Source organism: Mirounga angustirostris, unplaced genomic scaffold (assembly GCF_029215605.1).
Source record: "Mirounga angustirostris isolate CCGP_5_RB_7025 unplaced genomic scaffold, mMirAng1.0.hap1 SCAF_15, whole genome shotgun sequence".
Taxonomy (NCBI): Eukaryota; Metazoa; Chordata; class Mammalia; order Carnivora; family Phocidae; genus Mirounga; species Mirounga angustirostris.
The window spans coordinates 22,692,085-22,709,705 of NW_026991723.1; positions in this window are offsets into that span (position 1 = coordinate 22,692,085).

A 17,621-nucleotide genomic window follows, 5' to 3' on the forward strand; every position below is an offset into this window, starting at 1 on the left:
TAGATCAATGGAACAGAACAGAGAGCCCAGAAATGGACCTTCAAATCCATGGTCAACTAATCTTCGACAAAGCAGGAAAGAATGTCCAATGGAAAAAAGACAGTCTGTTCAACAAATGGTGTTGGGAAAATTGGACAGCCATATGCAGAAGAATGAAAATGGACCATTTCCTTATACCACACACAAAAATAGACTCAAAATGGATGAAAGACCTAAATGTGAGACAGGAATCCATCAAAATCCTTGAGGAGAACACAGACAGCAACCTCTTCGACCTTGGCGGCAACTTCTTCCTAGAACATCGCCAAAGGCAAGGGAAGCAAGGGCAAAAATGAACTATTGGGACCTCATCAAGATAAAAAGCTTTTGCACAGCAAAGGAAACAGTCAACAAAACCAAAAGACAACCGACAGAATGGGAGAAGATATTTGCAAATGACATATTAGATAAAGGGCTACTATCCAAAATCTATAAAGAACTTATCAAACTCAACACCCAAAGAACAAAGAATCCAATCAAGAAATGGGCAGAAGACATGAACAGACATTTTTCCAAAGAAGACATCCAAATGGCCAATAGACACACGAAAAAGTGCTCAACATCGCTTGGCATCAGGGAAATCCAAATCAAAACCTCAATGAGATACCACCTCACACCAGTCAGAATGGCTAAATTTAACAAGTCAGGAAACGACAGATGTTGGCGGGGATGTGGAGAAAGGGGAACCCTCCTACACTGCTGGTGGGAATGCAAGCTGGTGCAACCACTCTGGAAAACAGTATGGAGGTTCCTCAAAAAGTTGAAAATAGAGCTACCCTACAACCCAGCAACTGCATTACTGGGTATTTACCCCAAAGATACAAATGTAGTGATCCGAAGGGGCACGTGCACTCCGATCTTTATAGCAGCAATGTCCACAATAGCCAAATGGTGGAAAGAGCCCAGAGGTCCATCAACAGATGAATGGATAAAGAAGATAGTGTGTGTGTGTGTGTGTGTGTGTGTGTATATATATATATATGTATATATGTGTATATGTATATATGTATATATATATATACACACACACACACACACACACACACAATGGAATATTACACAGCCATGAAAAAAAAAAGAAATCTTGCCATTTGCAACAACGTGGATGGAACTAGAGGGTATTATGCTTAAGTGAAATAAGTCAATCAGAGAAAGATAAGCATCATATGATCTCACTGATATGAGTAATTTGAGAAACAAGACAGAGGATCATAGCAGAAGGGAGGGAAAAATGAAACAAGACGAAACCAGAGAGGGAGATAAACCATAAGAGACTGTTAATCTCAGGAAACAAACTGAGGGTTGCTGGAGTGGAGGGGGCATGGGAGGGATGGCGTGGCTGGGTGATGGACATTAGGGAGCGTATATACTATGGTGAGCGCTGTGAATTGTGTAAGACTGATGAATCACAGACCTGTACCCCCGAAACAAATAATATATGTTAATTTAAAAAAAAAAAAAAAAAAAGAGTCTGGGCTTTAGACCTGAAAGAACTTACATTCAAATTCTAAAGATTAGTGATGCTAATAATATGATTAATGATGCTAGTATGAGTTCCTCATATGACATTCTGCTAATTAACAGAATATATTAGGACCACACCCAAAAACACACAGAATCTGACCAATTCTAATTACTTCCACCACTATCATGCTGGTCTCTAAGATCATCATCTCACACCCAGGTTACCGCAATTGGCTCTCAACTTATCTCTCTCTGCTTCCACTCTTAAGTTCCTTCTGTCATTCTCCATATAACACAGCAGCCAGAATGACCCTGCTAACACATTAAGATCATCCAGAGGCTGCCAATCTTTACAATGGCCTTCAAAGATCCTGCTCCCTGCTCATCAAAAAGTCTACTGCTCCACCACATTCCTCATACTACTTGAAATTAGGTGGAGCCAAGATACAGAAGTACCATGATATAATATCTACTTCTCTTCTGCAACCATCAAGGAGTAAACGTGTTCCAAATAGTTCCACTACAAGATGTCAGTGGTCTATCAGTTTAGGTCCTTAAGAAACCATGTAGAACAGAGTCACTGAAAACCCAAAATGGCAATAGCATGAAATAAACTGTTGTTTTGTTAATCCATTAGGATATGAAGTTAAAGATGTTATAGAAATTTAACCTAGCCTATACTTCACCTCCTTATCTTTCTGACTGTGTCTCCCAACATGATTCCATTCATTCACTCTGTGTAGCCATGACAGCCTCCCTGTCATTCTCTGAACACACCGAGTATTCTCCCCACTTAGGGCTTTGCTGTTCCCTCTAAATGCAATGGTCTTTCCCTGAGTCTCAATCTCTCTACTTGCTATAGGCTTATTCACATTTTCTATTTCTTCCTGATTTAGTTTCAGTAGTTTATGCCTTTGTATGATTATATCCATTTCATCCAGGTTACCTAATTTGTTAACATAAAATTGTTCATTGTATTTCCTTATAATCCTTAGTACCCTCTTGAATTATACACTTTAAAATGGTTAAATGTAAACATCATTTTACATAAATTTTACCATAATAAAAAAAAATCTAGATGGAACTACTCCTAGTCCCATTAGCCAGTCAGGGAGTAGTTCATAGGAAGACAATCTATAAGTTCTTGAAGGGGAAGAGCACAGGGCTAAGAGCTAAGGATTTAGGCCACAGGAGTTCCAGGGTATATGATAATTTAGGTAACTTCAGATTTAATATTCTATTTGTTCTTTCCACTTTTTCACATTTTAAGGGTGATAAGAACTGATACAAGTAATAATTAGTCCTTTCTCTATTAAGCTACTCACAAATGGCCTACATCCTTCCTTGGCGTCAGTTCTAAGGGGATATTGAAGAATCAATCTGAATGGTTAAGCATCTGCCTTTGGCTAGGGTCATGATCCCAGGATCCTGAGATCGAGACCCATATCGGGCTCCTGGCTCAGCAGGGAGCCTGCTTTTCCCTCTCCCTCTACATATCCCCCTGCTCATGCTCTCTCTCTATCTGTGTCTCAAATAAATAAATAAAATCTTTAAAAAAAAAAAAAAAGAATCAATCTGAAATATGAGTTGTGCTCCAGTTACCTTGCCTATGTCGAGTCATTTTTCCATAGAGATTCTAGAACCATATTTAATTCTTCAGCTCTCTCTTGAATCACACATAATATGTGTATTACCTGTAAATTCAGATCAGCTATAATTTAATTGTGTGGGGAAGAACTGCCTGGGACTTTTACCAAAATCCTTTTACAGTACAATCTATCTGGCAATTCTATTTGCAAAGTAAATCTGTACTACATACCCCTGTGCATAGGGAGAGTTACAAAGAAGAAAAGAGTGTTCTTCTGATAATGGTCCCAAAGCAATACTTAAAAGTTTAGTCAGGGGAAAGGCTTAGGATTGTTATAAGTCCCCACTACTTGAGTGGTTTCAATACTCTAAGGGGACTGATAGCCTATGGTAGTGAAAGTAATGATAACTAGAGTGGGCCAAATAAATAAGAAACTATAGTGTTGGTCATCTATATTTCTAGATCATACTCCTTGTGAGTTCAGAAGACGGGCAGGGAATTGCTGGATACTAATATTTCCCTTGAAGTAGCATCACTGGACATATTTTGGAGAGTTGACTTTTTGTTTCTTGAATAATATGGGACATTGGCTCTTCCAAAGACTACTTTCCTTACAGGATCTAATAGGTGTCCTTATTTATGAGCTCTTCATTCTTAGACAATAGAAGACTTTTTGTTCTTTTTTTTTTTTTTTCAGGGACTAGTGGTTTTATCTCAAACTTTGTTTTTATTTCTTGCTTGTTTGTTTTTTGATATTCTTTGAAAATGTTTACCACATATTAAAGATCTTCTAAATTGGCAATTTCCACTTCCAATTTCCTTTTTCTGACTACTTCAGCCTGAGCACATTTATGAAAAGAAAGGACAAGGCTTCTTTTACTCTAGCTGTACAATCTACCCCAGAACCCATTTGAAAATTTCCTTAAGTCTAGGGATGCCTGGGTGGCTCAGCTGGTTAAGTGTCTGCCTTCAACTCAGGCTATGATCCCAGAATCCTGGGATCAAGTCCTGCATTGGGCTCCCTGCTCAGTAGGGAGCCTGTTTCTCCCTCTCCCCCACACCCACACTCACGCTCTCTCTCTCACTCTGTCTCTCTCGAAAGTATAAATAAAATGTTAAAAACAAAGAAAAGAAAATTTCCTTAAGTCTATTTTAAACTCATCTATTAATTTGTCTCTATTTTATTTATTTATAATTTTACATTTTTGACTAATCATTGCTTAAGGAAAAGACTTCTAACATGGCCTTATGTAATAATGTATTTTCTATTTTTTTATTTCAGTTATGTACAATTTGATTACTTAAATCTTCTCCTGGCCTTTCCCTTTTTGCTTCTTTTATCCATTTTCTCTTTGAGTGAGAGGCTAACAATGAATTAACTAGTTGAAACAAATCTGTTATTCAAAATATGATATTTAGAAGTATCTAAAAAAATGCTGAATTCTGCAATAGACACTTACTTGTCTGTATTCTTGATGTTTAGAAAAAAATCTTTCATTATAGCTTTCATGCAGTTCTAAACCAGTATTTTAAGTTCAACTTCTATATATTTGCCTTCATATTCAGCAATGCAATTATTCCTTTCCTGAAAACAAGATAGCTACACTGCCAGGCCCAATCTCCCTCAGCAAATCATATGCTGATTTTAGATCAGATTTTTGAGAAGTGTGGAGTTCAGGGATTGGCAGATTATCAGATGTTTTAAAAAGCTGACACCCAGTGCCTGGGTGGCTCAGTCAGTTAAGCATCTGCCTTTAGCTTGGGTAATGATCTCAGGGTCCTGGGACTGAGCAACCGACCGGGCTCCCTGCTCAGCGGGGAGCCTGCTTCTCCCTCTCCCCTCTGCAGCTCCCCCTGCTCGTGCTCTCTCTCTCCTTCAAATAAATAAGTAAAATCTTTAAAAAAAAAAAAAAAAAAGCTGACATCATCTATAAAAGCATGGGAGCTCAGGTGAGACTGGTGCTTAGTTGGCACTCAGGGTGTGTTTAATAGAGTGAATCTGTTTAAAACTGGCTGATTTTCAAAAGCAAGAAGCTGTAACAGGTTGGCTTGCAAATTAAACTGGTTTAAAACTGATCTGATGTATGAACAATCAATCTTTTCCAAGTGCTACAAAACTTTTTTATCTCACCCACCAGAATATAAGCCCCATGACAGCATACATTTTGCTTGCTGTTATACCCCAAAGCCAGAAAAGTAACTGTCATATAATATTACAAAGTATTTGTTGAATAAATGAATAAATGAATGAATCAAACCTAAGTCTCGTTATTTATCTGTTCCATGAACTTCAGCCAATTGTTTAATCACTTAATCTCAGTTTCTTCTGAAGGGGGTTAATTTTATTTACTTTGCATAGCTGTTGTAAGTATTAAATTAGGTTGTGCATATAATACATTTGCTAAGGTGACTGACAAAGATTTCAATAAGCAGTGGTTTCTATTTTTCTTATTATTATTAGATGGCAGGGTAAAATACATGAAATAATGTACTTCTCTCATTGTACCTGTGACCTGACTTTGCACTGACATCCCACTACCAGAAACATGCTCCAGTTGTTCCAGTACCCTTCTATCCTTATTTATCCAAAATGTATCTTTTCTATGTCCCATTATCTTGGGGTCATAACTTAGCTCTTTGGAGTGCTAATAATGATTGATAATATCATAAATGGATTTCCTTCAAAGAGCATATATCCTTGCCAGAACCCAAATTAATGACTAATCATAGGAACTTAAAACACTAACGCAGCCTAGAAAAGATTTTCAGTGCTGTCTATCATTCTTGAATTCACCTTAAGATGCGGAAGCCCAGATTCCACTCCAGACTGTCTATTCCATTTCTCCGCAGTGCCTCCCTCATGGTGACACATATATTAGACCCTCAGATATACCAATCTAGAGGTGAGGGAAGAGGTCTATTCAGAAATACAGATTTGGAAATCAAGTAGAACAAGTTCTAAAAAGTATCTCCTGACCACCAAATCAGCTATGAACCACCCTCCCGAGAGAAGCTTAAATGATGCAATGATATCTAAGGAAGCTAAACTAAGTTGTTTAAGGAATCACTGAGAATTGAGGAAACGAAAAACAGTAAAGGTAAATTATTCTTTCAAGAAGTCTTTTCATAATGAGGCATGCTACCTTGAAAAATAAGATAAAGCAAGAGCGGTGGTAGTGGCTGTCACTTTTGTTTAAAAAGGGGGTTGTTCGGGGCCCCTGGGTGGCTCAGTCGTTAAGCGTCTGCCTTCGGCTCAGGTCATGATCCCAGAGTCCTGGGATTGAGCCCCGCATCGGGCTCCCTGCTCCGCGGGAAGCCTGCTTCTCCCTCTCCCACTCCCCCTGCTTGTGTTCCCTGTCTCACTGTGTCTCTCTCTGTCAAATAAATAAATAAAATCTTAAAAAAAAAAATAAATTAAAAAAAATAAATACATAAAAAGGGGGTTGTTCTATTTACCCCAAAGACACAGATGTAGTGAAAAGAAGGGCCAATATGCACCCCAATGTTCATAGCAGCAATGTCCACAATAGCGAAACTGTGGAAAGAGTTGAGATGCCCTTCAACAGACGAAGAGATAAAGAAGATGTAGCCTATATATGCAATGGAATGATACTCAGCCATCAGAAAGGATGAATACCCAACTTTTGCATCAACATGGATGGGACTGGAGGAGATTATGCTAAGTGAAATAAGTCAAGCAGAGAAAGGCAATTATCATATGGTTTCACTTATTTGTGGAACATAAGGAATAGCATGGAGGACATTAGGAGAAGGAAGGGAAAAATGAAGGTGGGGAGAACAGAGGGGGAGACGAACCATGAGAGACTACGGACTCTGAGAAACAAACTGAGGGTTTTAGAGGGGAGGGGGGTGGGGGAATGGATTAGCCCGGTGATGGGTATTAAGGAGGGCACGTATTGCATGGAGCACTGGGTGTTATAAGCAAATAATGAATCATGGAACATTACATCAAAAATTAATGATGTACTGTATGGTGACTAACATAACATAATAAAACAAAAAAAAGAAAAATAAAAAAATAAAAAGGGGGTAGTTCAAGGTGAATTCCATAGCATATGGCTGATGACTGATTAATAATAATAATAATGTTAATATAATCGGAATGCTTACTTGTCTTATTCAGTCACTAGTCTAATAATACTATTATTATTCCCGTTTTAGAGGTGAGGTTTAGAGCAGCTACATGAGTTGTGCATGGTTGCTATAATGGTTAAGTAGCAGAGCCAAGATTCCAATACAGGCCAGCCATTTGGCTCAAAAGACCTTTCTTTGAACTACAATGGTACACTGAATTCAGGTCATCTGTGTTCTCTGATTTCCTAGGATCGTACTGAATTGTAGGACTTTAATATTTGCAGCCTGTGGAGCGCTTCTCTTCTATAACATCATCTAGCCACTGTTGGTGCATATGAGACACTTGAAAAATGCCATGAATTCATGAAGCTTGTTCTCCATTTGATCAAACCAGATTCCTTTTCACTAAAGATGTGTAGAGAGAATTCTGTGATGTGTTTCTCGTATTATTTTTTGTTATTGAAGCCATGAGAAGGAGAACTTTGATGCATTAAATTTTTAAAAGATTTATTTATTTGAGAGAGAGAGTGCAAGGAGAAGGGGCAGAGGGAGAGGAAGAGAGAGAATCTTAAGCAGGCCCATGCCAGCATGGGGCCCGATGGCGGGGGGGCTCAATCTCATGACCCTGAGATCATGACCTGAGCCAAAATCAAGAGTACAATGCTTAGCTGACTGAGCCACATGCCCCTGAAACATTAAATTTTTATGGTCTATGTGGAGGAATTCCTGGTTCAACATATAATGTCTTTTTAATAATGACACTGACCACAGCAGATAATTTATTTTTAATCACAGTCATTTTTAAAAATAATCAAAATGGTCAGTAACCTAAGGAGCTCAGAATACAATTAGATCAGCCATTCGAATATGGATTCACACTCAATCCTCTGACAAGGTCTACATGATACAGTAGGTGTAATCTAGCTGCTTCAGCCATTCATATACCCAGTGGGGAGGCTTTGCAAGAGTTATTCAGATAGGATCACCAAAACCTGAGAATGGAAAGACCATCCTAAACTACGGAAAGACCAAAGCAAGGAACCACAAATTCAATACCCAAAGGCCCTGCCCTCAAGGGCTTCCCCCTCGATTCTTCCCTTCTCTTTCACCTCTTAATGCATTTTCCTCCCATCAAGTCATTCTGCCTTCCCCGTTGTAGAGTGCCTTGTAAAAAAAGCATTAAAAGGCTGGATTGCCAATGCACTGAATTTTTAAACCCTCTAAATAGGACATTAGTTCATAGCTTGAATGTTTTGAAATCTGATCAACATGCCGTTTCTCAATACATTAAGCAAAGCAAGCAAAATTAGTCTGCTTTATGTCAGGTGCTTAGCACAAATCCCTTAATAATGTGCTTGAGTGCAGAAACCATTAATAAATGCATAATTCCCTAAGACAGGCTTGATTAATTAAGTCATTTGTGTATCCTCCTAATTAAAAAAAAGAACATTAGGCAGATGAGTGGAAATTCTGAGTACAAAATCCAAAGGCTTCCTTTGAATGCCTTTTGCCTTTCTCTTCAAGATGAAAGAAACACTGCTGGTTATTGTAGCTGCCAGCAAACAGTTATAGCATGGGCACAAAGCACCCAGAACTCTGTGTCTTATTAAAAACAATTTGGTATTCATCTGCCAATTTGTAACTCAGTTCTCAATCAGGGGGCCTGTCTGATTAAGTCAGGCAATTCAAATTTGAGGGGGCAGCTGGTGCTGGTATGCAAATAAACAGATGAGGAAGAAATGGGACCAATGAATCAACAAGCAGATGGTAAAAAGCCAAAGCCTGCAAAGAGTACTTGAATTTCTTTTCCTCTCTGCTTCCCACCACCCTATGTCTCACGGATTTATATTCCAAGGGATTATAAAGATTATCACTTAGTTTAATGATCAACATAGAACAGTTTCTAATGTTGATTCCTTTAATTAAAGATTTACAGAAAGGAAATATTGGTCACATGATGCTATATTAAATGGGTCATCTGCTTCAGTAATTGTTCATTTTGTTTCTTAATCAATTAACTATAAGACAGAATTAAGACACTCATATGAGCCCATCTTTATTTCTGCCAAGTGTTTCCAAGCAAAGCGTATGCTCTTCAAAAGACAGGAAAGGGGCGCCTGGGTGGCTCAGTTGGTTAAGCGACTGCCTTCGGCTCAGGTCATGATCCTGGAGTCCCAGGATCGAGTCCCGCATCGGGCTCCTTGCTCAGCGAGGAGTCTGCTTCTCCCTCTGACCCTCCCCCCCTCATGCTTTCTCTCTCTCTCTCATTCTCTCTCTCTCAAATAAATTAAAAAAATAAAAATAAAAAAAATAAAAATAAAAAAGACAGGAAAGTCTTCATCTCAGGTCTTGGGAAACAGCCCAAAGAAGGGCACTGCGTCCTGAATCTGTTCATTACCTAAGTCACACATTTCCTCACGACTGGGTCACTGTCACATAGTCATACTAATTCTTGGTCTTTTTTTCTGCAACTGGTTCAGGAATTATTCATTTGTCCTTGTCTGAACTGGATCTATTTGGAAAATGCTCACAGAGTCTATCTTTATTTCCGGGCATTTCAAATTTCAGATATAACTTTTGGCAGTCCTGTTGCCTGAAGTCTCAACATAAATACCTTCATTAATTATGGCCTTTCATCTGCCAAAATCTTTTCCTTAGCTTGCTTTCTTTATCTTAATATCAGATAGACAGGGCCAAATCAAGTAGATTGTATAGGCAATGTGATGAGATTAGATGCAGTTGAGAGTTATTAAAAGATTTGAAGCAGGCATGATATTGGGATACATTTGAAAATATAACATACTTGTTCTTACAATGCTTGTTGTAAACAGTGAGAGCCTACCTTTAGCACTTTGACAGCTGAGAAAACTTTCTTTAGAATACAGTTACAAGTCATTGGTTTTATTAAGAGGAGAGGGGAACATTTCCATTTTTAGAGAAAAATATTGGCACAGGACCAATTCTTGACTTGAAGGATTATTGAACCCAAGATATGTTTTTCAGTGGTAGTATACAAATCACAATATTTTTAAAATATTTGTTCATGGTAAGTATTTCTGACTCAGATCTTTTGAATGAATTTCCTTTCTACTTTCTTAAGTAGAAAGTACTTTTTCATAGTCATATGTTAAAGTGTTAGCTTATGACACACTATTTAGACTGCTTTGGACCAGCTTTATATTAGACAGTGCTGAGCCAAGTTCTTTTTTTTTCTTTTTATTTTTTCTATGCCCAATGTGGAGCTTGAACTCATGACCCCAAGATCAAGAGTTGCATGCTCTACAGACTGATCCAGCCAAGTGCTCCCTAGTCATGTTCTTTTGCATCAAGCAAGGCAAGGCCTGGATTCATGCTACTTTCTCCATTATTAAGTATTAAAAGAGCCATGTAAGCCAATATAACCTATGAAAGGGAATAATGCTATATAACATCAGCATTATTAGGAATAATGCTGTATAACATCTCTCCCAATGTCCAGAAATCTGTGACCAATATACACATGCTTTACTGTTGAAGATGCTGGAAGAGTCCACAAATGTAGTCACTTACACATATACAACTCCAACATTTGTACCACTGAGTGATTTCACTTGGAGGTTTCTATCATCTTCCACAGTCCACTTCTTCTGTCCTCATCTATTACTTTAGCTACCCCCATTGGTTTCAGCTCCATGGAATTAAATCTAATCTTTTATCCTGATTTGATTCCTTATTTATTTTCTAATTTCATATCTGATTTGGCTAAGAAGTCAGCTATCAGCTTAATTATTTCTCCTTTGACCCAACTCTCTTATTCTCTGTTTATAAGATTTTTTCTCTTTGTGCCTAGAGATGGATTCTTTTTATTTAGGCTGCTAAACTGGCACTTCTTCAATATGCAATTTGAAGTCTTAATCAAATTGGGAAATTTGTCAACCATTATCTATTCAAATATTGCTTTTTCCAGTTTTCCTTGTCCTTTATTTCAAGACTTCAATTATAAACATATTAGATCTTCATTATATCATCTATGTCATTTATCTGCTTTCTGCATTTTTCATCTTTTGGTCACTTAGTACATCTCTCTGAATATTTCCTTCTAATCTACTTTCCAGTTTGTGAATTCTCTCTTCATCTAGGTCTAATATGTTCAGTACCCTGTCCATTGGATCCATAAATTTGGCTTTATAATTTTAAGTTCTAGAATTTCCATTTGGTTCTTTTTTTTAATAGTTTCCTGCTTTCTGGAAAAAATGCTCCATCTCAAACATAACAAGAATAGTTATTTTTAAATCTCTATCTAGTAACTCCAATATATGAAGCCACAGTGGGTTTCTTTATATTGTCTGTTTTTTTTTCCCTGCTGTTTTTGTGAATGTTTTCTTTAGTTACCTGGTTACTTTTTATTGTTTTCCAAGCACTGTATTGACAAAATTGTTTTTAGAAATAATTTGAAGTATACAATGATAATATTTTCCACCAGAGATGATTTAAATTCAACTTTAACATGCAGCTAGAGGAACTACCAAAATGAGTTCTTTCATTCTAATTTCAGAAACTGAAATGATTTACAACTGAGCTGCAGTTCCCAAAAGGCATGCCTTTTTCAAGTTACCTTTATTTAGGGCTTAGAACTTCGGTTGGATTCCTAACCCAAACTGTTGAGAGCCCACCAGGGCCCCAAGTCACCCTTTGATGACCCTAGACTCCAGTTCCTGCCCCTCACGTGACACTGTCAAAACACCCGTCAAGTCTCTCAGCCACACCCTTCAGAAGAAAATGGCCCCAGAGGTAAAGCAGCCAAAAACTCTTCCCTGGGCCTTTGAACTCTCCCATATTCTACTGCAGTTGTTCTTTACTGTTTTGTTTTTTCCTCTGCCTACAAGCGGATGGTTGTTTTTTTTTTTAATATTCAATTTAATTTTTCCAGTTGTCCTAATTAGAAAAATTGGTCTAGTTAATTTAGCTCTGCCCTAACTCTTGAATTTGTGAATCCCTTCCAAATCACATTCTTGGTGTCACTGATCCTGCCACAAGCCTGTGACACTACCTGACAAACTCAGTCAAAATCTAATGATACAGGGGCACCTGGGTGGCTCAGTCATTAAGCATCTGCCTTCGGCTCAGGTCATGATCCCAGGATGCTGGGATCGAGCCCCGCATGGGGCTCCCTGCTCTGCAGGAAGCCTGCTTCCCCTCTCCACTCCCCCTGCTTGTGGTCCCTCTCTCACTATGTCTCTCTCTGTCAAATAAATATAAAAAATCTTTAAAAAAAAAAATCTAACGATAAGGGGTTTTTTCCCCCAAACTCAGAAAACACACACACACATGCACACACACACACTCCAAGAGGACACATTATACGCATAGCAACTCACCATCTAAAGAAAGTGGTAGTACCAATGAAAACTAGAAATTTTAAGTTTTGGATAAAATAAAGAGTGCCTAGCTGTACTAATGGCTCTAAATGAATCTGGCTCACGTGTGTGCAAACACACCATAAGCACTGGCCCGTATCTCCAAAATTCATCCAGACAATCAGTATTTACCTATTCCCACACTGTTCCTTTTTTGTTTGCTGCCCCTCCCTCAGCTTTGCCCATTTGTATATGTCTCTTCACTCCAGTTTCTAACCAACCCCCTTGATTCACAACTCCCCTTGGACCCACATTCACATCAACACTTCCTCCACTACATCTCTGGCATGTTCCCTCTGATCCAACTCCATAATCTTAGATAAGAATCATCTCACAATTCTACTTGGCTCCATTAGTTAGATATGCTTACTAAATCCATGACCCCTATATAATGCTGCCCAAGGGACAGGAGATAAACATTTATATACAATTCCCACATTATTTAGTGTTCACACAATTCAATGTTCAACTCAAAATTACTATTTGCTACAAATTATCTAAAATGTATTAAGTAGAAACATTCTATTCACATGATATTAAAGAGTAAAAAAAAGGATCTAAAAATACAAATAACAGAGGGAATTGGAGGATTTAAGTCAAATAGAATTACAAAGACTTCAGATCTTGTTGGGGGGAGGCAGAAATTTGGTTGATTATAAGGATAAAGGACCAGAAAATATTTCCATGTCTAGCACAGACTGGGCACATTTTCTCAATAGTATATAATTTCTATCCTTCAGTTATATAATTAAAGCTCAAGCTACTGGTTAAAAAAAAATTGCTTCCCTAAACTTATTTCAGGCTTTTGTTTGCTTTCCCATAATTCAGTCTGGAAATAAAGTACTTAAAAAAAAAAAGAAAGAAAGAAAGAAACAGGAGCAAATAATAATGACTAACCGTCATTCTTTCTCACTAACCTTAGTGCCAAGGTTCCTCCCTCAAGGAAATCTGAGTTACAAATCTCTAAAAATAGGGGTTTCTAATGGAGACAGAGACAGGGCAAAAGGCACTTTGATAAGGACTTACTTAGTCAAACCTCTCGTTTTAAATAGGGTAAAAGGTTTTAAACACATTTGTTTTAAAATGATTTATTTAGACCACCACTGATGCCAGAAAGATTAAAAACAGCATTTGCTAGTTATTTAGATAAAGGGTCTCTTGAAAAAGGAGGTGATAAATTTCTAATGTATGTCTTAAAATTGCTGCTGAGGGAAGAATTAGATCCATATTACAACTCAATTGCTTTATCAGCCCACCAGTTAACTTCCCAGTTGCCTGGAGTGCCCTCATAGTGACTTCATACTTGCCAAAGATGCAACAACTTTATAGATAAATTCCAGGACCACCACTGAGAATTTCCCCTCTCCCTGCTTTTTTGAAAGTTCTGGTAATTTATTACTTCATGCTAATGTCCAGGGCTCTCTGAAGAACAATTACATAAATATTTTTAATTGCACTGTCCTTTTAAGCATACAAGCTACAATTCATCTTAAGTATGTCAAGGTCATTGGTTATCTCCATAAAAGTTTTAATATGATGTGGCAATCTCAAAGTTCTTCAGTTAACACAGCTCAGCAATTTAGGGAGTTTCAAAAGGTCTCCTACTGTTCCTATGAACTATATAGAGTGTACTAATCTTCCACAGGCATTTTACTTTTCCATGTTGCCTGTATTGGCTAACTCCATGGAATAATTTGCAAATGACATCAAAAGTATGAATTTAATTGTATAGAAGAAACTATGGCCCAAATGCTAACCCTCAGCTTTCTGTATTTATACTTTCCCATACAAGGAAACTTAGTGATGATAGTACAAAATAAGTACAATAATCCTTTACTACTGTGCAAATAAGTAACTTCTTTCCCTCCTTCCAAAAAAAAAAACAAGTCCAGGGTGCATGGGTGGCTCAGTTGGTTAAGTGACTGCCTTTGGCTCAGGTCATGATCCTGGAGTCCCGGGATCGAGTCCCGCGTCGGGCTCCCTGCTTGGCGGGGAGTCTGCTTCTCCCTCTGACCCTCCCCCCTTTCATGCTCTCTCTCTCTCTCATTCTCTCTCTCTCAAATAAATAAATAAAATCTTAAAAAAAAAGTCTCTATCAATGCACAGCCCATGTAAAGGAGGGCATGAAGCAGACAAAGAGCAAACTAAAAGATGCCATACCTAGGACAACATTATGTTTAAGTTTATAAGGAGGGTAAAAAAGAATATCAGGAGGTGTATATAAGGAAGTATAGACTCAATTGCTTCAGCAAATAAGGAAATTTTTTAATGTAGCACTTTGCTTAAATAATTTTTTAACACCTTTCCTTCCAAAAGAGCTAGGATGTATATAAAATCTCTTCTATTGTCACTGCAGAGAATAGAGATCATAGGAGGGAATAACTTCAGCTAAAAATTTCAAGGCTTATGTTGAAGAGCAAATTTCATTGAATATTAGTACTGCACTGATCTGTACAGGAACGCATTAAAAACAAAGATAGCCAGGGCTATAAAAACATTTATGAAAACTCTGTATTTGATCTATGAACTTTGGGTATTCACGGAAATAGGGACTGTGAATTTTTGTTAATTAATATAAAAACTCTGATGTGGTATATATATACGATGGAATATTATGCAGCCATCAAAAGGAATGAGATCTTGCCATTTGCAACGACGTGGATGGAACTGGAGGGTATTATGTTGAGTGAAATAAGTCAAACAGAGAAAGACATGTATCATATGATCTCACTGATATGAGGAATTCTTAATTGCAGGAAACAAACTGAGGGTTGCTGGAGTGGGGAGTGGGGTGGGAGGGATGGGGTGACTGGGTGATAGACACTGGGGAGGGCATGTGCTATGGTGAGCGCTGTGAATTGTGTGAGACTGCTGAATCACAGATCTGTACCTCTGAAACAAATAATGCAATACATGTTAAGAAAAAAAGAAGAAGAAGAAGGTAGCGGGAGGGGAAGAATGAAGCGGGGGAAATCGGAGGGGTGGACGAACCATGAGAGACAATGGACTCTGAAAAACAAACTGAGGGTTCTAGAGGGGAGGGGGGTGGGAGGATGTGTTAGCCTGGTGGTGGGTATTGAGGAGGGCACGTTCTGCATGGAGCACTGGGTGTTATGCACAAACAATGAATCATGGAACACTTCATCTAAAACTAATGATGTAATGTATGGGGATTAACATAAGAATAAAAAAATAAAAAAAATATATAAAAACTCTGATATAAGGTCATGTTCACTCCAACACAGGCTATTATGGAATACGTCCCACCACATCCTATCACATCAGCAGATAATACAGAACAAGCCTAAGGAAATAAGAATCTGAATGCATTTATGACAGAAATATTCCCTTACCACTAACTGACTATAATTTTATAAAATCTCTAACGTAACAGGAGCAATATTTCATGGTATATGTAATTACTATACACACACACATATACATATATATACACACACACTTACATTCACACTTAATAATATTGTAAATTCATACAGCACATGTCATTATTTAAATTCTGTCATTCTCTGAGGAGACTGGCAAAATAGGTGAAGGGAATTAAGAGGTACAAACTGCGAGTTATAAAATGAATAAGTCACAGAGACGTAAATTCCCAACATAGGGAATATAGTCAATAAAACATGTAATAACTTTGTATGGTGACAGATGGTAACTACACTTATTGTGGTGATCATTTTGTAATATATACAAACATTGGGTCACTACATTGTACACCTGAAACTAATATAATATTGTATGTCAAGTACACTTCAATTAAAATTAATTAATTAGATTCTATCATTCCCATAAATGCTTTCATTTTCTACTTAAAGCTTCGTATCAGAAGAACTCTGCCAAATATTTATAAATATGACTACGTTGAATATTCCCATCTGCCACTCTGATCCATTCTCCACCCTGCATTGTGGCCTAGGAACCTGACATCTATGGATAGCAACAACAGGCTCTCTTGTCTTCTGGCTTCCAACTAGATTCAGTCAATGGGAAGTAACAGCATGGAAGGCAAGAGGAAAGAGGTTTGGGGGTATTTATTCCACCAGCTACTTCCCTGCCAAGCTTTGGGTTGGCAGCAGCTTGGGTCCACTGCTGACAGTGATAATTCACATTAATTCTTATTGGGCACTGCTCTTCTACAGCTGTAGCAGACAGATAACCACTTCCCTTCCCTCTCACCTACAGGCCTGCGTGTGATAAGGGCCCTCCACTGTTGCTACCTTGGGATGGGTCACTGCTGCTTGCTGGCTCCCTTAACCCTCTGTGCCTATGTGTTTACAAATAGTCCCTCCATTCATCTCTCCTCAACTTACCCATTTGAGTATGATGTAACCTGATATTTTATCTTAAGTGAATGGAACCTAATTCAGAAAGCAGCACCTTTACTGAATGAGAAGGGCTCTAATCTAGAAACCCATCATGTCAGCAGCACATCCTACTACAACCAACCTCTGTCAACTCTCTATAAACTATGGTTACAGTGTTTTCAGGCACATGGCCTCACAACAGTATTTTAAATTTCTGATCTATGAATTCCGCTCACATGAAAGGTTTTACAAAGATTTAAAACATGAAAAAATAGGTCCACATTTCCAGGCCAGTCTTTTTTCCCATAGCTAAATAACACGTAAATGAGAAGAACAGAACACACAAAGCTGAAAAACCTTGGCTTTCCAAATATTATAGGGACAGACTATGAGATGGTCTTCCCACAGAATTCTAGCATTTGCCATATATTGAGATACCACTTGATTCATTGCTGTTTGCACCTTGGTATGAATTTCCTTTTTATATGAAAAGGACAAATCTTCTCTAAAAATATTTTGAATGCTTCTCATACAAAATCCAAAGAATACTTCCAGAGGAACTGAAACAATATACAGATGAAAAGGGGGGAAATACACAATAATAAAAGCATGAAAGTACCTTCAACAAAGAAAGAGACTTCCCAAAAGGGAAAATAAGGGCTGAGGCAGTTGAACTCCCTTTATCTATATCCTAACAAATAACACCTCCTGTGCCTT